The 24,489-nt window shown below is 38.8% G+C and overlaps 3 long non-coding RNA genes across 3 annotated transcripts; 2 read left to right on the forward strand and 1 right to left on the reverse strand.

The window, feature by feature from the left end:
• Nucleotides 1–569: 569 nt before the first annotated feature.
• On the forward strand, nt 570–2,447 carry LOC128632691 (uncharacterized). Its single transcript, XR_008396245.1, has 3 exons — nt 570–1,325; nt 1,427–1,672; nt 1,757–2,447. It is a non-coding gene; the product is annotated as an uncharacterized LOC128632691 (long non-coding RNA).
• Nucleotides 2,448–5,046: 2,599 nt separating this feature from the next.
• On the reverse strand, nt 5,047–15,322 carry LOC128632692 (uncharacterized). The gene is made up of 4 exons (XR_008396247.1): nt 14,366–15,322; nt 13,800–13,858; nt 11,944–12,002; nt 5,047–5,155 (listed from the first exon to the last, which is right to left on the reverse strand). It is a non-coding gene; the product is annotated as an uncharacterized LOC128632692 (long non-coding RNA).
• LOC108261563 (uncharacterized) lies at nt 10,378–14,320 on the forward strand. The gene is made up of 5 exons (XR_008396246.1): nt 10,378–10,490; nt 11,553–11,689; nt 11,788–11,879; nt 11,957–12,040; nt 13,844–14,320. It is a non-coding gene; the product is annotated as an uncharacterized LOC108261563 (long non-coding RNA).
• Nucleotides 15,323–24,489: the final 9,167 nt, after the last annotated feature.

Here is a 24,489-nt window from a genome sequence, read left to right on the forward strand (position 1 = left end):
TATGAGTAAGTTACATTTTCCTGTATTTCTAGTTTATAATTTATTTTCATATTTGCTCTATATCTCTATTTTATATATAGTTATACTGCTTGAAAAACGATTTACTGTACTTCCTACTTCATAATATCATTATATTACCCTTCTACTGTCCTACATATCCTATTATTCTGTTTTTTATAGAGTTTTCTATTATTATAAGATATTACCCTTATAATATCTTAATACTCCTTTTTATTATTCTTATAAAGTTATAATGTTATGTGTGTGTGTGTGTGTGTGTGTATGTGTGTGTATTATGTCTACATGCCCGCCCTTGACTGTACGAGAGTGTGTGTGTGTGTGTGACTATTAAACCATAGTGTAGTACTCTTAAAGATCTTTAAAGTGTAAATCCAATTTGTCAATATCCGCCAAATACCTCTTCTGTGTGTCTAGGTGCCCATCGTCATTCCTTCTTCTCCCCTTTTCTGGATCTGGACACTGATTATCAGCTTGCGCATCTAACTGCTGTTATCATGGTGCTACTTAACTATCTTCGCAGCACCCCCTCTGGAAATGGAATGCGCAGCCAAAACCCCCCTCCAGCTTTCAGTCTGAGGAAGATGTCACCTTCTCTGACCTGGTCCCCGACCATTCTTCCCACTTCTCACCTGCCAGTCCGCCCCACTCTCAGTGGTCCTCTCACTTCACCTTTGCTGACTTTCCCATGTCCCCAGGATGCACACCATTTTCTTCCCCCCACCACTCTCCTCAAGATTACGCACCCACCAGTCCTGTGAATTATCAATAAAACTACATATTACTCATACTAAGTGTCCCTCATGTTTATTTCATGTCATTTTTATCCACAACCCAGCCCACTTGAAGTACATCGACAATGTCTTGAGAGTCCTTGAATGGATGAAATCACTGTGCCAGCGGTACAAGGTCACTCCGGCCAAGTTATTTCTGACGCGTGTTTCCAAGTTCCTCCATTAACTCGATGAGTAACTGTCCAAGGGCTGAGTTGGCTCCACGAGGCTGTGGAGTCTCCAGAGACTGCTGCAGTGGGAGTGCAGACATCTGTCCGGTCGAGTCGTGCTCCACAGGCAAGGCGTGCGAGCGGAGAAGAGTACTTACAGCTCCTGCACGGCAAACTGTTGGACGCTGTCCCTGTTTCACTGGCTGATCTGAACTTGTCCAGCAGACCCGGACATGCTCAACCATTGCATCGGGCTGCTGTGTGCTCACTTCTTTTCGGTCAGCGGACACAGGACCGGAGTCCTGCAGAACCTCACGACTGAGGAGTTTGAGAACCTCGAGAAGGCTGACTCTTTCTGATCAATGTAAGTAACTTCTGTGTATTTCACTTTTATTTCCAGGGGCTGCTGTGTTGTACATGGGGGTGTTTAATATTTTTCTTTCATTCATTGTCCTTTTCTCCCAGGTGAAGCAGCACAAACCTGCCTCTGCTTTTGGACTCGCTAAGCTAGCCATCACCAAGCTGGAGCTGAAGTGGCTGAAAGCTTTCTGCCGCCTGAGGAAGCATATGCCGGGATATGAGACTTCTGTGGGGTGGCTTTTCTTTTCTGGCACACAGGCCAGGATTTCTGCGCATGTCAAGCTTGCCCTGCGGGCACTCGTGGGAAGGGACATCACTGTGTCGGACATCCGCACAGCTCTAGCAACCTACGTAAGCATGATTAAAATGTTTTTTAACAAATTCATTCCAATGTGTTAAACGTTAAAGTGATAGAGAAATGTCTCCTGTTCACAGTGCGAACGCAAAAGACGAACAACGCATGCTCGTGACCAAGACGATGTGCTACAGCAATTAGCTGAGTCGTGGAGCTGTCGGTCAGCGAGGCGCACTCCGCCCAGTCTGCGCTAGAGTCCGCTGCGGGCATAGGTGCTACATAGGCCGGTTGTTTTTGGCTAATGGCCCTGTGTGTGTGTGTGTGTGTGTGTGTAAATATTTCATTAAAATGTTTGAACTGAATTCCCCTTGTCAAAAGTACAGTAGCATCACTCATGGCGAGACCACACAACCGAAATTTCCGAAAGTACATGGACTGAGCTCCGGGCGAAGTTCGCAGGCTTTGCCCAGGGAGAGAGCGTCAATTAGCTGAATTTTTTCCTCGTTGATTTCAATGGTTTATGCGTTCCTAGTCAGGGCAAGCTACTGTTTGTTGCACCTCTTCCATCCTCCTCCACGGTCTGAAGCCAGCTGCAGCCACCTTTTCATCACCGTCACAATCTCAGCACTTGTTGCCCTTGATATTAACGGGTTCTTTCAGACAGCATCTAATGAACATGAGGCAAAACAGTTGACAACTTCTGCAATTCGAGACACGCTAAAAAGGCTATTTATACTTCTACGTCAGACCTTTGCGTTGCCTGATGTGCACTTCTAAAGAAAACTGTAATAATGCGTCGTGTGTATGCAGACAACAGTTGTGATTGGTCATTTGTGCAAACAGAGACCCTCCCCAGGATGATAAATATATCTGAAGTAATTTCATATTCACTGAGAATAAATGTAATGAAGCAGATTACTTGTAGCTTATAATAAAGTGCTGAGGCTTATTACACACTTATTCAAGTTACAGTTAAATAATGAATATGGGCTTAAAGTGCAGTCCCTCATCTTTAATTTAAATGTATTCACATCCACATTGGAGGAAGGGTTTAGGAATTACAGCTCTTTAATATGTAGCCCCCTCTTTTTCAAGGGACCAAAAGTAATTGGCCATTTTACTCAAAAGCTGTTTCATGGACAGGTGTGGGCTGTTCCTTCGCTATTTCATCAGTAAGCACAGGGTAGCTGCAGGTAACAGCACTTACATTTTTGGAAATTTCTTGACTATGATATTAAAAAGTAATTAGATTTGAAGACCTGCACATCACTTCAGTCATGCTACACGATGCATCAGCTATAATGGATTGTGTTCATGCATATACATCCATTCCTGGGTTTAAGTAAACTACAGGCAGGGTAAACTTCTATAGAGGTAGATGGGAGACTGTTTGCATTACCATTTGCTCCAACAGTGAAAGAAAAATCCAGTATTTCCTTCCCATGACTTTCCAGGAAAGGAAAAAACTAGAGAGATAAGACTTTAAGGACCTGCAGACAGCCTGTAAGCAGGTAAAAGGTCTGGAGTTGATTCCAGGTGTGGCATTCACATTTGGAAGCTGTTGTTGTGAACGCACAGCATGCGGTCAAAGGAGCTCTCAATGCAAGTGAAACAGGCCATCCTTAGGCTGTAAAAAAAGATCCATCAGAGAGATAGCAGGAACATTAGGAGTGACCAAATCAACAGTTTGGTACAGTCTGAGAAAAAAAGAACACACTGGTGAGCTCTGCAGCAAAAAGGCCTGGATGTCCACAGAAAACAAAAGTGGTGGATGATCGTAGGATCCTTTCCATGGTAAAGAAAAACCCCTTCACAACACCAGCCAAGTGAAGAACACTCGCCAGGAGGCAGGCGTATCATTATCCAAGTCTCCCATGAAGAGACGACTTCACAAGAACAAATACACAAGTTCACCACAAGGTGCAAACCATTCATATGCCTCAAGAACAGAATGGCCAGATTAGATTTTGCCAAAAAAAAAACATCTAAACAAGCCAGACCAAGCATTCTTTGGGCAGATGAAACTAAGATCAAACTGTACCAGAATGATTGGAACAGCTCGTGATCCAAAGCATACCTCATCATCTGTAAAACACGGTGGAGGGAGTGTGATGGCATGGGCATGCATGGCTTCCAATGGCACTGGGTCACTAGTAGTTATTGGTGATGTGACAGAAGATGCAATCAGATGAATTGTATGTGAATATATTGTCTGCTCAGATTCAGCCAAATTCAGTGAAGTTAATTGGACGGCGCTTCACTTTACACATGGACAATGACTCAAAACATACTGCAAAAGCAACCCAGGAGTTTTTTTAAAACAAAGAAGTGGAACATTCTGCAATGGACAAGTCAGTCACCTGATCTCAACCCGGTCGAGCATGCATTTCACATGCTGAAGACAAAATTCAAGGCAGAAAGAACCACGAACATACAACACCTGAAGACAGCTGCAGTAAAGGCCTAGCAAAGCATCACAAAGGAGGAAACCCAGCATTTGGTGATGTCTGTGGGTTCCAGACTTCAAGCAGTCATTGCCTGCAAAGTATTCTTGACCTAAGTATTAAAAATGAACATTTTATTTATGATTATGTTCATCTGTCCAATTACATATGAGCCCCTTAAATAAGGGAACTGTGTATAAAAATTGTTGCAATTCCTAAACGTTTCATATGATATTTTTGTTCAACCCCTTGAATTAAAGCTGAAAGTTGCTGGCCTAAATTTAGCCAATTACCCAAAGACACTTAAAATTCAACATAGAAGCAAATACTCACATTTGCTGTAGATTGCTGTAGATGCTGTAGGCAGATTCTGTATCGAAGAAGAGGGGGGAACCCCGGATCTCCATTCCTAGAGCGGGTGCTGCGAAGATAGTTAAGTAGCATCATGATATCAGCAGTGAGATGCACAAGCTGGTAATGAGTGTCCAGATCGAGATCCAGATCCAGGTCCAGTAACGGAGAGAGAGGGGACTGACGACGGGCACCGGCACCTAGACATACAGAAGCGGTATTAGTCAGATGTGGATAAATTGGAAAAACACTTTAAAGATCTTTAAGAGTAATACACTATGGGTTGTTAGTCAAAAAGTCGAAAGAAGTGTACGAGCTGAGGAGTGCTAAAACACACACACACACACACACCCTCGTACAGTCAAGGGCGGGCAAGTAGACATAACACACACACACAATCTCTCTCACACACACATACTATTATAACTTTATAAGAATAATAAAAAGGAATATTAAGATATTATAAGGGTAATGTCTTATAATAATAACATATATATATATATATATATATATATATATATATATATATATATATATATATATATATATATATATATATATATATATATATATACTCTTTATAAAAATGATAAGAAGTAGGAAGTACAGTAAACTGCTTTTTCAAGCAGTATATATAATAAGAGATATAGAGTAAATCTGAAAATAAAATATAAACTAGATATACAGGAAAATATAACTTACTCATGATTCAGATGGTGAAGATTCTCGTCTCGCAAGGGAGGCCTAAATTTTAAGAGAACCATGAAGAGAGCCAGTTATAAGGGTGGCTGGGTCAAACTGCCCCCCCCTCGAGATAACAATAAGACCAAGGTCCCATTAGATTGTTTAGTCTCCTCCACTTTCTATTCTCTAGGTAAATCAAAACTGAAGATTCTGATGCGCTGGGTAACTGAAAACTCTGGTTTCTGATTCTCTGGGTGACTGAAAACTCTGGTTTCTGATCCTCTGAGTAACTGGAAACTCTGGGTTTTTATTTTCTGGGTTATTAGAAATGCCTGGGTTCTGATTTTATGTGTAAATTAAAACCCCTGGTTTCAATTCTATGTGTAAGTGAAATAGGCCTTTTCTGGAACATAAGAGTAAGGTAAATGAGCTCTTTTTTCACCCTATTGGTAGTGAGATCATAGTCTTCTTGAAACATATGGGCTATTTAGTGTGTAAATACAGTATAAATACTGGAGCTTAACCTCAGGGTATTGGGATCACCTCTGAGAATTCTCATCGGTGTGGATCTCGTGTGGTGGAACAGAACAATAAATCTGGACCCTTGCTTCTTCTCACTCACGGCTGGTGTATTTTTTTCTATCTCCAACTGGGCTCTGAGGTAGATGTGAGTATTGGCTTCTAAGTTGAATTTTAAGTGTTTTGGGGTAATAGGCTAAATTTGAGCCAACAGCATCGAGGCAGCCAAGTTGTTTATCACTAGGACCCTGCTCCTATAGGACAGCTATGATTGAATCCATCTCCATCTATTTAGATTTTCTAGAACCTTATTGGTCAATCCATCCCAGTTCTTCTGCATATATCGATCTGTGCCAAAGAAGATCCCAAGTATTCTCAGTCCCTCCATGAACACTCCTATGGGAGGTGAGGTATATTTTCCTCCTGCCATTGACCTAGAAGCAAGGCATCAGTTTTGTTCCAGTTTACACGTGCAGATGATGCGCTCTGAAAGACATCCAGGCCAGAAAACACGTGACTGATGTCATCCTCGGACCTGATTATCACCGTCAGATCATCAGCATATGCTGTGAGCTTGACTGTGGTCACATCAGATAAGTCAGGGCTTAACACTGAAAACCCTTGCAGATTTTCTCGCAGGTGTCTTAGCAGGGGCTCAATGGGATGAGTGTACAGCAGACCGGACAGGCTACAGCCTTGTGGAACACCTCTGTGCATGGAAAAGTTCTTGTTAGTGTTCCGTTTATTTTCAGCATACTGTACACATCAGTGTACAGCAGCCTAATCCATGAGATGAAGCGTCCACCAATGCCCAAAGCTGTTAGGGTCTTAAAAAGATAACCATGATCCAATCTGTCAAAAGCCTTCTCTTGACCTAGTGACACTAGTCCCATCTCTACCTTATATAGCTCTGTGAGGTGCAACAGGTCTCGCACCAGAAAAAGGTTGCTGAAGATTGAGCGTTCTGGGATGCAGTATGACTGGTCATCATGTAGTATTGTGGCTAAAAATCTTTTAAGGCGGTTTGTTAATGCCTTTGAAAAGATTTTATAATCTGTCCCAAGGAGGGAGACAGGACGCCAGTTCTTTAAGCTACCAAGGTCTCCTTTTTTTGGGTAACAGGGTAATTACAGCTCTCCTACAGCTAAGGGGTAAGACTTTTGTTTCCATACATCTGAGTATGACAAAGTGCAGGTCTGGGCCAATCAAGGACCAGAATGTTTTATAAAATTCGGAGGTCAATCCATCCAGCCCCGGTGACTTTCCGTTTGACAGTTGTTGAGCAGCTGTACTGAGCTCTTCTAAGGACAGTGATTTTTCAAGTTCGTTTCTCTCACCCTCGCTCAGCTGTGGTAGTCCATTCAGAAGTTCATCAGTTGCTTCAGGATCACATGGTTGACTATTGTACAGTTCCTCATAAAAAGATAGCGCTTGTAGAATGATGTCATCTTTGTCGGTAGTTTCTTGTCCATTGGGTAGTTTCAAGTGGCTGATGGACTTCTTCTCTCTGTTTTTTTTCTCCAGTGCAAAGAAGAAAGATGTAGATGAGTCCATTTTAGTATATTGTGTAACCTTGGCCCGCACCATGGCACCTTGATCTCTCTCTTCATACAAGTTTTTCAGAAGAATTTTATATATATATATATATATATATATATATATATATATATATATATATATATATATATATATATATACAGTGAGGGAAAAAAGTATTTGATCCCCTGCTGATTTTGTACGTTTGCCCACTGACAAAGAAATGATCAGTCTATAATTTTAATGGTAGTTGTATTTGAACAGTGAGAGACAGAATAACAACAAACAAATCCAGAAAAACGCATGACAAAAATTTTATAAATTAATTTGCATTTTAATGAGGGAAAAAAGTATTTGACCCCCTCTCAATCAGAAAGATTTCTGGCTCCCAGGTGTCTTTTATACAGGTAACGAGCTGAGATTAGGAGCACACTCTTAAAGGGAGTGCTCCTAATATCAGTTTGTTACCTGTATAAAAGACACCTGTCCACAGAAGCAATCAATCAATCAGATTCCAAACTCTCCACCATGGCCAAGACCAAAGAGCTCTCCAAGGATGTCAGGGACAAGACTGTAGACCTACACAAGTGTGGAATGGGCTACAAGACCATTGCCAAGCAGCTTGGTGAGAAGGGGACAACAGTTGGTGCGATTATTCGCAAATGGAAGAAGCACAAAAGAACTGTCGATCTCCCTCGGCCTGGGGCTCCATGCAAGATCTCACCTCGTGGAGTTGCATTGATCATGAGAACAGTGAGGAATCAGCCCAGAACTACACAGGAGGATCTTGTCAATGATCTCAAGGCAGCTGGGACCATAGTCACCAAGAAAACAATTGGTAACACACTACGCCGTGAAGGACTGAAATCCTGCAGCGCGCGCAAGGTCCGCTGTTCAAGAAAGCACATATACATGCCCATCTGAAGTTTGCCAATGAACATCTGAATGATTCAGAGGACAACTGGGTGAAAGTGTTGAGGTCAGATGAGACCAAAATGGAGCTCTTTGGCATCAACTCAACTCGCCGTGTTTGGCGGAGGAGGAATGCTGCCTATGACCCCTGGAACACCATCCTCACCGTCAAACATGGAGGTGGAAACATTATGCTCTGGGGTTTTTTTTCTGCTAAGGGGACAGGACAACTTCACCGCATCAAAGGGACGATGGACGGGGCCATGTACTGTCAAATCTTGGGTGAAAACCTCCTTCCCTCAGACAGGGCATTGAAAATGGGTCGTGGATGGATATTCCAGCATGACAATGACCCAAAACACACGGCCAAGGCAACAAAGGAGTGGCTCAAGAAGAAGCACATTAAGGTCCTGGAGTGACCTAGGCAGTCTCCAGACCTAAATCCCATAGAAAATCTGTGGAGAGAGCTGACGGTTCGAGTTGCCAAACGTCAGCCTCGAAACCTTAATGATTTGGAGAAGATGTGCAAAGAGGAGTGGGACAAAATCCCTCCTGAGATGTGTGCAAACCTGGTGGCCAACTACAAGAAACGTCTGACCTCTGTGATTGCCAACAAGGGTTTTTAAACCAAGTACTAAGTCATGTTTTGCAGAGGGGTCAAATACTTATTTCCCTCATTAAAATGCAAATCAATTTATAACATTTTTGACGTGCGTTTTTCTGGATTTTTTTGTTGTTATTCTGTCTCTCACTGTTCAAATACAACTACCATTAAAATTATAGAATGATCATTTCTTTGTCAGTGGGCAAACGTACAAAATCAGCAGGGGATCAAATACTTTTTTCCCTCACTGTATATATATATATATATAGAGAGAGAGAGAGAGAGAGAGAGAGAGAGAGAGAGAGAGCTTCTAAATACTAAGGAAATTGAAAAAGAGCCCTGAAATGTTAATGGAAATCATGGAAGAACTTTGAGACTGAAAAGAGAGGAGAAGAGTCTCCTAAAACTGGGGAAAAGAAAACCCTCTCAATATTATGAAACTTGGGGAACAGCATCACAAAGATGAGTTGAGACGTGTCTTTCATCAAGTCTGGTGAAATTGAGAAAGATCCAAATTGAGAACGAGGAATTCAAAGAAGCGCATCATGATTAAGAATGTGCCTTTCAAGAGGAACATGAGGAAGAGCTGATCTAGCCTGGCAACGCTGAGAAAGAGTCTTTTAAGACCAAGGATGTTGAGGAGCCTCTCAAGCCTGAGGAAGGTACGGAAGAAGTTCTCAAAAATAAGGAAGTTGAGGGAGAGTTTCTCCAAAATAAAGAAGTTGAGGACGAGGTTCTCAAAAATAAAGAAGTTGAGGAAGATTTTCTCAAAACTTAGGAAGTTTAGGAAGAGCCTTTCAAGCCTGAAGAAGTTTAGGAAGAGTCTCTCAAGACCAAAGTGTCATGATTCCCCCTTGAAGCAGCGTGCTCTAAGCGCGAATGCGTGAGCACCTGCTTTTCCGTTGTTGACCGTAGTGACATCTGGACACGTGTGTTTTGTTTATGTTTCTGTCATGTCTCCTCCCTGTTCTGTCATTAGCTGGGATTTCACGTGGGTCTGTATTGCTCTCAGCTGCTAGCGGTTTAGACGCTGATCATGTCCACATATATACCGCGCGCCTCCCAGCACACAACGTGGAACATTATCGTAGAGTTAGTTTAGTTCGTATCGTATCGTATCGTATCGTAGTCGTAGTCGTAGTCATAGTCACGGTCCATTTTTAGAGTTAGTTCGCGCTGGATTATCCGCTCCCAGTTCCTCGTCATAGTTCGTTTCTCGTTTTGTTTATCGACCCTGTTTTCCGTGACCATGACCTAGATTCCAGCCTTGCCCCGTGTATGCCTGTTTTCCAATCGCCTGACCTCTTGCATGTTTGCGGATTACGTTTTGGATCACGTTTTGGATTTGTCTGCCTGTCTCTCTTTCAAATAAACAACTGTTCATCCTGCACTTGCATCCGTCCTATCTCCGCTCCGTCACGATACGTGACACAAAGAAGGTGAGGAAGACTTTCTCAAGACTTAAGAAGTTGAACTGAAAGGAAGTGTCTCAGGTATGAAGAAGTTGAAGGAGAGGTTTAAAAAATAAGGAACTGGATGAAGTGGTTCTCAAAACTGAGGAAGTTCAAGAAGACCCTTTCAAGCCTGGGGAAGAAAAGGAAGAGTCTCTCAAGACCAAGGAAGGTGAGGAAGATTGCTACAAAGCTGAAGAAGAGTCTCTCAAGTCTGAAGAAGTTGAGGAAGAGCGTCTTCTCTTCTCTCCACTTTGGCAGGAAAACCATCCATGAGCTGCAGTAAAATGTAGCCTTAGTGTTTGTTGATACAGTGGGGGTCATGATGTCTGAGTCCAGCAGCAAGAATTGACCATTTTACTCAACTGGCCAGGTTGGTACACCTGCTGAATAAGATGTTTGAAACCTATTTGACTTGTCGAATAGAGTGCTTTTCAGTACAGAATCTAACTAGAAAGATTACTGGTAGATCAGAGAGAATAGTCGGGAACATATAAAAGGATTTGAAAACATCTTTTCCTACATCTTTGTGGGATTATATAACCGACTTTAAGTCCGGCAGTAACACACAGGTCTTTTTTCCAGAAGTGTACTTAACTCCAGAGGTAGCTCAAATAAAAAATGGAGACAATGTAAACATTTTGTTATCTTTTAAAGGCTTGCAAAGTCTACCGTTTTCCATGGTGAACAAACAAAATGCATATATTTCCTGTGTAAAGTCCTACTTTGTCGGACATCTAAGGGGGAGGAGGCATACAGAATGGAGGACTCATTTCTTGACCGGGAGATAATGAACCTTCATGGCAGTTATTGTATAAAAACCCTCTACCAAAAAGTTCTGTTGACTTACAGTGGCGGATTTTACGTTGTGCATTACCAACAAAAGTGTTTTTGTTTAAATGTAAATTTGCACCGTCTCCACTGTGTACTTTGTGTGATGAACTCGATACTGTGCTTCATGTCTTTTGTGAATATTGTAAATTATCTCCGCTCTTTAATCTATTGTATACAATGTTTCGTAGTTTGGGGATCATTTTCTCTAAAACAGGGTTTATTTATGGGGTAGATATTCTCGCTACAGGCAGGAAATCTGTACCTATTCGGATTTTTTGGTCGTCAAGCAAAATTAGCCATTTAGAAGGCTTACAAAATGGGATTGGAAGGGAAAGAAGTAAACATGGTTAAATTATCTAAGGCCTTGGTTGAGTCTAGGATTAGATTAAAGTACAAATTTTACCAAATGAATGGTGATCTTCCGATGTTTGAGAAGAAATGGTGTGTAAACAAAGGGGTGACTTATAAGAGGCGAGAATCTCTTTTTCAATTGGTAATGGTAGTTAAAACAATGTGTTCTGTATGTTAAGGTTTTTTTAAATTGTAGAATAAATTATATTTTAAAAGTCAAAGTCTCTCTCTCTTCTCTCTCTCCCCATAGATGTGTCGTTATCTGTAGCATCCCTGCTGGTGCCTCTACAAATTACACCTGCAACATGAGGGGTCGTCATGTGAACATCATTCCCGATGTTATCCAGGCTCTCACGCTCTGTGAAGTGGAAGTCTATGGGGTTCCAGGTTACACTTTTGCATCCAGTTCACAATTTCATATACGTTTGAAGTCAAATTAAGTTTTACAACAGCTGCTAAATGTCAATACTGTTAATTTTTTTTAGTGCCTGTTACTAAGAGGGCATTTCTGAGATTGAAGTTTAACAGCAGTGAGGATCTTATGAACCCTACTGTGAGGGACAAAATTCTTCAAAAGGTTTGTGTTTATGACATGTATGGTAGATTCATACATACACAAATAAATAAATAAATAATAGTACTTTTTCATCATAGATGATATCTGCCAATGTCCAGCCTTCAGTGCGTCAGATCCGTTGGACTAAGGAACCAGAGGTGGAAAAAGAAACTTAAAAAACGGTAGGAAATATCACTACTACTACTGCAATAATAATAATAATACAACTACTTCTACTGCTAATAATAGTAATATAGCCATAAGAGGCAATCTGTGGGGTCCAAACACTCCCTGCGTATAGCACCCCCAGTGGCCAGTTCTTGTCAAGATTCATAGAACAATAGAGACCATATGTGAACTTTCTTACACATCACATTTTGTGATGATAACTCAACGCTAGTTGTGTAACCTACCTACTGAAAGCCGACTGGCAGAAGGCAGACTTTTTTTTTTTAATGTAATTCAGTTACAGATTAGCAGAAAGCGCACAGCAAATTCTGCTCAATTGGAATTTTGGTTCCTGAGAAACAGCTATTTGAACTTAACGCTGACCCTTATGAACATGAACAGCACGCCCCAGGTAGCCAATTTGAGTGAGATTGCATCAGATACTGTGGGGTCCTTCCCTGAACTTTATATTCAAGTTTTGTGGCAATAGCTTAATGGGAAACTTTTCAATTATCTGATAGGCCAATGACAGGCATGTTTTTTTTCAGTAATTAAGTCATTATGAGAATCTATTATAGATTAACACATACTGTATATCTACCATACCAAATTTCAGCTTGATCAGACATACAGTTCCTCATAAACAGCTATCTGATCTTAGCTCTGCTCCCTTTGTATGACCAAATTTGGCACATAGCAAAAAATGCTAAACTAACTTTTGCCAACTAGTGCTAGGATGTTTGGCCTAGCTTCAGAAATTTGGTGACAGTCCTCAATAATTAATTTTTGGTGTGATGCTCACTAATTATCAAAAACATGTTGACATTTGTAAACAGCAACATCTCACTTTCCTGGGTAATGGGAGGGAGTACTACAACCCCAATTCCAAAAAAGTTGGGATGTTATGAAAAATGTAAATAAAAACAGAATGCAATGATTTGCAATCTCATAAACCCATGTTATTCATGATAGAACATAAAAAACAAATCAAATGTGTAAACTGAGGAAATGTAGCATTTAAAGGAAAAAAAATAGGTAACTTTGAATTTATGGGCGCAACACGTCTCAAAATAATTTGGGCGGGGCAACAGAAGGCTGGAACAGTAAGTGTTACTAAAAAGAAACAGCTGGAGGAACATTGTGCTACTAATTATGTTAACTGGCAACAGGTCAGTAACATGATTGGGTATAAAAAGAGCATCTTGGAGAGGCAGAGTCTTTCAGAAGTAAAGATGGGCCTCTGTACACCAATCTGCGAAAAACTACATCTACAATTTGTGGAACAATTTCAGAATAATGCTCCTCGATGTAAAATTGTGAAGGCTATGACTATCTCATCTACAGCACATCATATCATGAAAAAATTCAGAATCTGGAGAAATCTGTGGCCCAAGTCTCTTTCCATAAATCTTAAATAAACACCTCCTTATAGATAGCTTCACCATATCAATGACTAAAAGTTTTTATTAAAGTAGTACAGCAACAAATCTGTTTATTATTAGACTTTGATTATGTGGAATGTTTGCCAGAGAAGTCTCTGTGAATGATTTGCTATCATAGAAAGGATAACTTATTACAATGAGCACGTTAATATAAACCTGAGATATGAATTGCAGCCTTCAGACCTTCTGACCTATCAGATTCCAGAGTGCAACAGCAGTGTGATATAATTTGTATTAAATACACTAAAATCTCTCTTGATAGTTATATGAAATTTGCAGAACATCAGTTTACTGTTACTTATTTATTAATTCATTGATTTATTTCTTTTACCTGAGTGATATCACTGTCAAGAATTTTGTCATTCTGACTTACAGGTGGCAGAAATATATCTGAAACAACAAGAAAAAGATGAAGTGGAAGAAGAAGAAGAAGTGTTCAAAGAACAAAAAGAAAAAACATCAAATGTGTGAGGTTTGGGTGTAGCACTTGAAAATACTAGCTAACTGATGTTATAGGTTTATTAATTAGAAGTACTAGAAGTTTTTTAGTTTATTTGTTTGGGAAATGTATCTATGAAAAATTACCACAGGGTTTGTACAAGGTGCTTGAATTTGGCATTTGGAAATATAAGTACTGGAAGACCTTAAATAGCCTTTTTTTATGTAACAGTGGTTAAAAAGTGCTTGAATGTTATTTATTTATTGACTTTTTATCAATCACTTTAAAGGGTTTATTTTCAAAAGAACACGAATACAACCCTTTCACTCAAAATATGACTCCCCGCTGCAGCCCCTCCTCCTCCTGCTGTTCACTCATTCATTTTAACAGGCTTCGGACCACTTCTCAGACCCCTTTAGCAACCTTTAGCGACATATCTAGAGACTTTTCAGACAAACCTTAGCTACTTTCCGTAGAAGAGAATGGCCAGTACTGCCTGGTGAGTGCGAGGTCCTGCTTTCAGAAACAGAAAAAATATGTAAATGAGAACAGCTTTATTGGGAATTCGGCTGTATTAAAATTCAGCATGTGAGCACAGAGAGTAGGATGTATTATAAAGGGCTGACTCTAGGCAGAGTGAAAATACGATGCAATGGTGAAATTATGGTGAAAATGAAGCAATGACTGGGAAATACAAATTTAGTCCATCACGGCTGGGAAAAGGGGCTATATTAAAATGGTTGTTTAAAAAAATATATATATTTATTATTATTATTATTATTATTATTATTATTATTATTATTATTGTTATTAATATTTTTTTGGAAATGAAGGATATGTTTGAATGACATCTCTTGTATAGTCCTTGAAAGAAAAAAAGTGCTCAAAGTCCTTGAAAGTCCTGGAATTTCATTATGAAGCATCTGTACAGTACATCTGTACTGTACCTGTTATATGTACTATGCGATTGATGTATTAAACATGCCTCTTGATTTCTGGGTTTAGCATAGTTATACCTCGGTTTGAGTTTAAAACAATTGCTAGATTTTCTGGTAGAATATTGCTAGTTAAGTTTCTCTCACAGATATTATTGAGTAGATAAAGTATATTCAGTAGCTTTTCTGGGATAGTGAGAATTTAGGTTAATATAGTAGAAAACAAAACACTCAGATTATCCTGGTTGTAAGAACTGCTCATTCATCTGTACACCTTTACAGTTTTCACTGCAGATATATCATCAGCTTTATTGAACAAGACTCAGAATCCTTGACACCTCCCAGCCAATCAGTCATCACAGTCATGATGAATTTTTGTATGGTTGGAAGCATGTTTAAAACACAAAGTGCTGTGATCATGTAAGAATGAGGTTTTACTCACTGGCATAAATGTGTTCACTTTAAACTTTGTTCCTTCCCTTAAACATTTACCTGCTTGAGAATTTCCAATGTTTGTAGAATGATGATTCTCAGTACAGCACATTGCCAAGTATTAATGGGCTTTAAATTTATTTATTTGTGACAATTATGGGATTTTCTAATTTGTTTAATATGTGAACTTCTTATCACTCCACCGTAGAAACAAAACAAAAAAAACCCAAACCACTAAATGCTGGCTTCATCTTCTTTTAACTTGATTGTCAGTGCTCAAATCAAACCAACAGCAGTATTATTAATAATATCAGGAATGATTGTGTCTAAAATCAACCACTGATTATATCCCACTTGTTGGTTTCTAGATTGTATGATTTATTTAGCCAAATCTAAACTCACTTCTCCATTTGTGTAACTGGATACTCAGGATAATAAAATTTCACTCTCGTTTCCATCCATCCCCATTTTCTACATCTCCTATCATACAGGAACCTTGAGCCTATCCCAGAGATCATAGGGCACAGGACAGGGTACACCCTGGACAGGGTACCAGTCCATTGCAAGGCACACTCACATATACATTCACACACCCATTCATACACTACAGACACTTTGGACATGCCAATCAGCCTACCATGCATGTCCCTGGACAGGGGGAGCAGCACAGGGAGAACACGCAAACTACGCACACACAGGGTTGTGGTGGGAATCAAACCCCCAACCCTGGAGGTGGGAGACGAACGTGCTGAGAACTAAGCCACCGTGCGCCCCACTCTGGTCTCTTTAATTTAATAAAAATGTGACACACAGAATAGCACAATGTGCTATCAAATAAATAGTGGGTGACTGTTTTCTTTATAGTGTATATGCACTGTGAATGATTTCTTATTTAAACACATAAATGTAACTGACATGCTGCTTTATTAAATCATAGCAACTTGAGCACCTGCCTAGCCCAACTCTGAATATGAGGAACTTTCCTACACGAATATTGACATAACTAATGGTCTGCACTTATATAGTGCTTTTTAACCTTAGCAGTGTTTCCCATTCACCCATTCTCACACCAATGGTAGCAGAGCTGCCATGCAAGGTGCTAACTTGACATCAGGAGCAGCTTGGGGTTCAGTGTCTTGCCCAAGGACACTTCGAGTCATGTGGGCCAGGAATCGAACCTCCAACCCTACGATTAGACAACCTGCTCTACCACCTGAGCACAGCCACCAACTAGATAACTAGATGTTTAAGTCAGCTTATCCCATTCCTACATTTTCTTGTTACATATAGATTAAGTCTCTTAAGTGTTTCCTACATGTATATATATTTTTTAATTTGCATGTCTACCAATATGTAAGCCAATGCATATGTTTTACACTACTAATACAAAATGTCCCAGTGAGGCCTTCCACACCCATCAAAATATTGCCATCTCACTGTTTGACAGAAAAAAAATATAACAATGATGCTTTAGAATTAGATAAATTAAGTTTCTGCAAGATATGAATCGAACTATTCATTTAGAACTCATAAAAGTACATTAATGGCTTTAGTAATGACCACTGTGTATCCCATGTAGCACACTAACCCTAATGTGTATGACCGCATGTACTATGTTGCAATAATAATAATAATAAAATTTATTATTATTATTATCACCAAATAATCACTTCACTGGACAGGAATGTGATGATGTAACGACACAGGACAGTTAGCAGGAAGTAAGCGCAGGAGCGCCGTCTTTATTGATAAACAAACTAACAAAACACAAGAAACGCGGTCTATGCTGAACAGGACTAGCTGGATCAACCATGGAACTACAGTCTAGGCATTACTCGAAAACAGAACATGGAAGTGAGACCGCTAGCATGCTACACGCATTCTAACACAGTGCTAAAGCTATACTCCTTAAACACTACTAACGTTACAAACTATAATACTGCGCGAAGTGCGCAGCCACACGAGGGGTTTAAATAACCAACATAATTAAACTAAAGCATAGACACCTCGAGAAATAAAGACACACCCTCGAACATAAGCCAATACCTGGACAGGAAGTAAATCAAAACAAACGAGCCGCGCGTGTCCATATGTCAGAGTCTCGTGCACGCGCGCTCTGCAGCAGTCTTTGTGCTTCGACGCCGCAGCGCCATCCACCGGCGGAAGCGTAACAGATGTAAAAACAGACTTAAAAACATTGAGTCATTTAATACAGGTCAACTGTTTTCTATTATACAAGCAGCGTGTGTGTTCTGTTTCATTTTCTTTTCATGGATAAACATACTGGAGGATTTTTTGTTGATCTGGCACAAAATTAAATGGAACTAAGTTACATTAAAAAGGGGGAAACTTTGGGTACCAAGGTTATAAGTTATAAACTAGGGAAGAGAGAGAGAGAGAGAGAGAGAGAGAGAGAGAGAGAGAGAGAGAGAGAGAGAGAGAGAGAGAGAGAGAGAGAGAGAGAGAGAGAGAGAGAGAGAGAGAGAGAGAGAGAGAGAGAGAGAGAGAGAGAGAGAGAGAGAGAGAGAGAGAGAGAGAGAGAGAGAGAGAGAGTTGGCATGTGGTCTGCGTCTCTGTAGCACCGCTGTTCTACAGTAAGTGCTGAGGGCGAGACCTGAATATCGGGCTGCCAGATCGCTTCATTTCAACTATAACTATTAAATGGATGGGAGTGGGGGATGGGGTTAACATTTGACCAACCAAAATCATTTCAAAATTGAGACGTAAAAGTCCTGAGGTTACAAAGGAACCCAGGGTAACTTCTAAGCAAACAAAGGCCTATCTCACATTGGCTAATGTTAATGTTCATGAGTTCACCATCGGGAGAACACTGAACAACAATGGAGTGAATTACAGTGTTACAAGGAGAAAACCACTGCTCTCCAAAAAGAACATTACAGCCCATCTGCAGTTTGCTAATGATTACGTGGAAAAATGTTTTTTGTGGAAAAATATAACCTTTTGGTTTAAATAAGAAGTGTTATGTTTGGAGAAAGCAAACACTACATTCCAGCATAAGAACCTTACTTATGAGAACCTTTCAATAATTGATGGAACAATGAATTCTGAATTATAACAGTGAATTCTAAAGGAAAGTTTCAGGACATCTGTCTGTGAACTGAATCTCAAGAGAAAGTGGGTCATGCAGCAGGCCAACAACCCTAAGCACACAAGCACACAAGGGTCCACCAAAGTCTGGTTAAAAGAGAATAAAATTCATGTTTCAGAATTTGCCAAGTCAATGTCCTGACCTTAATCCAATAGAAATGTTGTGGAAGGACCTCAAGCAAGCAGTTCATGTCAGGAAAATCACCAGCATTCCAGAGCTGAAGCTGCTCTGTACTGAGAAACGAGCTAAAATTCTTACAAGCCGATGTGCAGGACTGATCAACAGTAAAAACAGGGAAAATGTTTAGTTTCGGTTATTTCTGACCAAGGGGTTCACACCATATGCTGAAAGCAAAGGTTCACATAGGATCACATAATAGAAAGAAAACATTCTACACACCGTTATACCACCAGCAGCAGTCTGGACTGTTGACACAATGCAGGTTCATGCTGCTGATGCCAATGTCTGACCCTATCATCTACATGTCACAACAGAAATCATGATTCATCAAATCAGGCAATGTTTTTCCATGCTTCAACTGTCCAGTTCCAGTGAGTCCACGCCCACTCTAGCCTCAGGTTCCTGTTCTTGGCTCACAGACAGGAGTGGAACCTAATATGGTTGTAACTTATCCACCTCATTTGGTTAGACATATTGTATGTTGCAAGAGGGTTTTCTGCTCTCCACACTTGTAAAGAATTATCATTACCATAGCCTTTCTGTCAGCTCGAACCAGTCTGTCCATTCTCCTCTGTCCTCTGTCATCAACAAGGTGTTTGTTTTTCTCCACCATTCTGTGTAAACTCAAGAGATTGCTGTCTGTGAAAATCCCAGATCAGCCGCTAAAATTCTCAAACCAGCTCGTCTGGCACCAACATTCATACCATCATCACTGAGATCACTGAGATTCTGATGTTTGGTGTGAATGTTAACTGAAGCTTACTGAAATACTTACCTGTATCTGCATGATTTTATGCATTGCGCAGCTGCCACACGAATTCGTTAAGTTCTTTTTCAAACACATCCTGCAGAAGCAAATAAGATCGGCACTCCAGCTGCTTTGAGTAGCCTAATGCAAAATGTATTCAATATATTATTTTTCCTAAAACAGATCATTAAGAACTCCAAAACACCTGAAATTGGATTCAAGGCACTGTATACAGTGTTACCACCACTGAAATCACCATTTAATTACACATGCTTCAACAGTTAAAATATATCATAAATAAATAAATACATCATTATTATTGTTATTATTATTATTATTATTATTATTATTATTATTATTAATAATAATAATAATAATAATAATAATAATAATAATATTAATAATAATAATAATATGTGTAATTTATATAGCTCCTTACTCATAACCAGTGTCGCTTTACAATTACAATGTTTCAACAAAACATGGAACATGCGGTAGACTAGATTTGAGAAAAAATATGATTTATAGTTTACAAAGAAATATTAAATTTCTCATCAAAACACGATTTCACTGCTTATGCTAAGCTTAATTTACACAAGTTTCTAATTACAAGATTGAATTATATAAAGTGAGCGTGATCGATTCATGTAGTATTAATGTAAACCCATTACATTATGAAATCTTGTGGGGATGTTGGCACTGACAGGTACTATAACTATAGTATTTAAATTAACATGATTCAAAGGTGTGTGATAGAATAGCACAGTGTTTTAATAAATTCAATGCTAATGAATATTATGTGCTGTTATTAATGAATATTATCCTGGTGTCTAATATTATTTTTTGAGAACAGTTTCATATTAAAATACAATGAATCTGCACATTTTAACAGTTCAGATGGAGAAGTTATTAATGTTTTGTCACAGTAATGATTCTGTGTCTCATTGCCAAAAATGAAAACCTCTTAACTCTGAAAGTCAATTAAACAATGTTTGAAGGAGAATCTATAATAAATGCATCATCAGATGACTAAAGGGAATGCTGGATGATCCGTCACATCAGTTTTAGCCTGACATTTTTGCTTTTGCGTCACACATTTGTACAACAGTTTTGATGAATCAGACATTGATTCATAAATCAGTTATCTGGCTGGATAAAACCTATACCTATATTATATATGTATATATTTATGTATGTATAAAATGTAAATGGAAGCTTTTTGCTTCATGTTTTTTTTTTTAAACTTTTCTGTAGACTGTCGTTTGAGTCAAACTTATTTGCATTTGAAGAACACAAAGTGCATTTGCCTTTTAAATAAACTAAATAACCATTTAGTGATACACCAAGTGGACAGCTCAGAGTTTAAAGGGTCAAAGAAATGACTTTCTGATCTATGTCGAAGAAGGTAAGAAATTCTGATTTCAAGTATCAAACAGATTTCAAGTATTTTTAAAAATCTCGTTTTACAGTACACTATGATTGATTTAATATCACTTGTAAATTGTCATCATTTAAAAAGACAATACCTTCTATAGATTAAAAACACAACCTATCAAATGTTCCTATAATGTATATTTTTTGCGCAGGGATATGCACTTTCTCATTGCAGTCGATTCTGACCCATCAGCAAGGTAAGAATACAGTATAGTAGAATACAGAAATACACACACACACACACACACACACACACACACACACACACACGCAAATGTCTGAGACCACATTGAAAATCTGTTTTTTTTTTTCTCTTACATTTTGAAATAAATTGGTTTTAGAATTTATTCATATTTTAAACAAAGAAAGTAAATGTTTAATATTTTGGATATATATATATTTTTTTTCTTTTAAATTCTGCAACTGTAAACATTAAGAAACTCTGAATCTCTTGTAAATATTTTAAAGATTGTACTTTTTTATTTATTAATTTTGTATTGAAGTTGTAGTCAATAATACAATTTCGAATGAAAATTCTAAAATTAAATAATAAAAAAATGCAAAATAGAAACATTTTCCACTAGTGCTCTCAGACTTTTGGCCCCGACTGTGTGTGTGTGTGTGTGTGTGTGTGTGTGTGTGTGTGTGTGTGTGTGTGCGTGTGTGTGTGTGTACGTAAACAAACTATTAATGAAAATAAAATTTTGTGTAAGATAAATGAATGAATAAATATGTTCTCTTCTCCCCTCCAGTCGATGTGGCCTTAGGAGGAATAGCAGTACAATCTTCTTTACACTAACAATTATCCTGCTTACTTTGCTATCGATGACAACAGAGCATCTAACATGAATTTCAACTCGTGTGATTACGGCTGCTCCTAAGGCCATACAGACTTCATATGAATCCATAATGAACTTTTTCACACTATCTGTTGTTAGCCAGATGAGGATGGGTTCCCTTCTGAGTCGGGTTCCTCTCAAGGTTTCTTCCTCTTAAAACATCTTAGGGAGTTTTTCCTTGCCACCGTCGCCACTCAGTGTCTTGCTCAGTTGGGATAAATTCACACCTTTAATATCTGTATACCGTGTTGATATTCTGTAAAGCTGCTTTGAGACAATGTCTATTGTAAAAAGCGCTATACAAATAAAATTGAATTGAATTGAACTTATGTTTATAGCCAAAATGCTCCACTGTGTGTAAGGGGCAGGGGAAACTGGTGCAAGCTGTTCAAAAGGTTTAGTTTAATTTAAGTTTGTCATTATATGCTGTACCTGCGCGCTTGCAGTGTAAATTCTGTCGGAAGTGACATGTTAGTAACGAGGACACGTTGCTGGTCACGCGCGGTGTGACGCGCTGATACAGAGTGTAGCGCGAGTAAGATCTGTAATGTCTAATTCAAACATTATGATCAAAAGTAAAATAATGTCTAAAGACACCGAGATACAGAAACCACAAGGTGCAGTGAAAGTGAGTTTTTATTATTAATTTAGGACTATATATATATATATATATATATATATATATATATATATATATATATATATATATATATATATATATATATATATATATAGTATTTATGCATTATTTTTTTTTTTATAGATGCACAAAAAGCACCGAATTAAACTATAGTCCTAAATTAATAATATATATTCTGGTGTGTGTGTGTGTGTGTGTGTGTGTGTGTGTGTGTGTGTGTGTGTGTGTGTGTTGGGTTCTTTTCTGTTTTGTACAAACAGTTGTGTAAAGTTTTACTGTGAAGTTTATATTTGTTACACTCAGTTTGTGGACTTTATATTAAATAAACAAAAACAAATGGTACTGAAAGTTCGCTCCACCCCGTACGATTAATCAAAAAAATAATTGGCCAACTAATAGTAATAATAATAATAATAATAATAATAATAATAATAATAATAATAATAATAATAATAATGCTGTTAAACAGTTCAGAAGCTCCGTCTATTGTCCTTGATACGTGAAAACTAGACAATGCACAGTAATAACACTGATGAGCTGCGTTATTATTATTATTATTATTATTATTATTATTATTATTATTATTATTATTATTATTATTATTATTAATAAGCTCATAGCAACACTGATGAAATACACATACAGTACAAAAAAAACCACACACACAAATAGAGAATGTGTTTAGCATTTTGTTTTTACATCTGCACATAATTTAGTCTGCACATCGTTTAGCAGCTGATTTAGAATTAAAAATGTCATGTATAAGTCTACATAATGAGTCTTTATTGGTCACATATGCAGTAGAGCACAGTGAAATTGTTTTCTTCACATACCCCAACATGTCAGGAAGCTGGGGTCAGAGCACAGGGTCATGATATGGTGACCTGACCTTCTGATCAGTAAACCAGAGCCTTAACCTCTAAGCCACCTCTGCCCCAGTGGTGAGAGAAACATGAATGTCCATAGCATCTATTACTTCTTACCCCACTATTTGCCAAATAATACAAATATAGACTTATAAACACCGCTATTAAAAGCTTAATAAGAGAATACTGCAATTTTTGGGAAATTGCCGTTCCCGAGTTTGGCCACACGAGGGCAGTCATGTTCCATCCAGCACAACACACGACGCCTAAAACAGAAGGTAGGTTGTAGGTATTTTACTATTACTACTACTACTTCTAATAATGACCTCAATCGAAGTAATTAAATACGTAATGAACATTGTTGTCTATATAGCTGACCTCATTTTTCTACACAGCGAGTTAAAGGCGCACAACTATCAGAATCCCAGTTCATAATTGTGTTTGATTGGCCAAGTAGAATAAAGTGTGCGAGGAGTCCGACTCTTTTTGAGCTTATTGGACATTACGCATTGCTGTAATTATCTCATTGGCACTACTTAATTGCTCATAGTTTATTTGACGAATGCAACTGCTGCGACATATTTTGCCAATCTTAAGCTCAGCCGTCATTCTGGAGGCGCAGTTTTGGTTGATGCATGACATTTAGGTTCAAACACAGTGTGTACATCGACTGTAACACAGATAGTGAAAATGGAAATGTGAAAAGAGAAGGCCAGTGATTAGAGAGAGAGAGAATGGGGAAGAAGAAGACGTTAGCAGGTGAAAAGCAGTGCCTAGTGTTTGTTTTAGAAAAAGAGAGCTATTGGTGACCGTTGGTGTAAGGCCCGCCTCCTCGCCTGTTCTCAACTAGGTCCTGTCGAGTGTGGATAAATAGGTGGGCGCTGCGCGAGAAGTTTTATTGAGCGATTTGACTTCGGGAGCAGCATCATGTCTGGAAGAGGCAAGGGTGGTAATTAATACTCTCTTTTTGCAAGTGGTACCCTCGTTCGTAATTTGAAACTAAAGACTTTAACGACAACAACAACATCAACAACAAAAACACCTTTAACGAGGTGATAATTATCGCCACCCGGGGTTCGGTATGTCACCCCGTGTGGCCTCCTCGCCGTCGGCGGGGAGGCACTGGGTCAGACTACGTTACAGTGGAGAAGGAGAAGCGCCAGACAGGTCTGAAGTCGGAGTAAACCTTTTAAGTAGTCAATGGATATCGACTACAGATGTATACTCTTTTATTGCAATGCCTAACAGAAAAGAGTATGAAATATGTTTTACCAAAGAACAGGCACTTCAAACATTTTCTCAAATTTTTAATAATAATACAGGAAGTGAATTCTGGAAAAACTGGGAGATGACTACATCAGCTCCCCAAGACGTAAAGAGCATTGTAGTCAAGTTTTGG

Source organism: Ictalurus punctatus, unplaced genomic scaffold (genome assembly GCF_001660625.3).
Source record: "Ictalurus punctatus breed USDA103 unplaced genomic scaffold, Coco_2.0 tig00163737, whole genome shotgun sequence".
Classification (NCBI taxonomy): domain Eukaryota; kingdom Metazoa; phylum Chordata; class Actinopteri; order Siluriformes; family Ictaluridae; genus Ictalurus; species Ictalurus punctatus.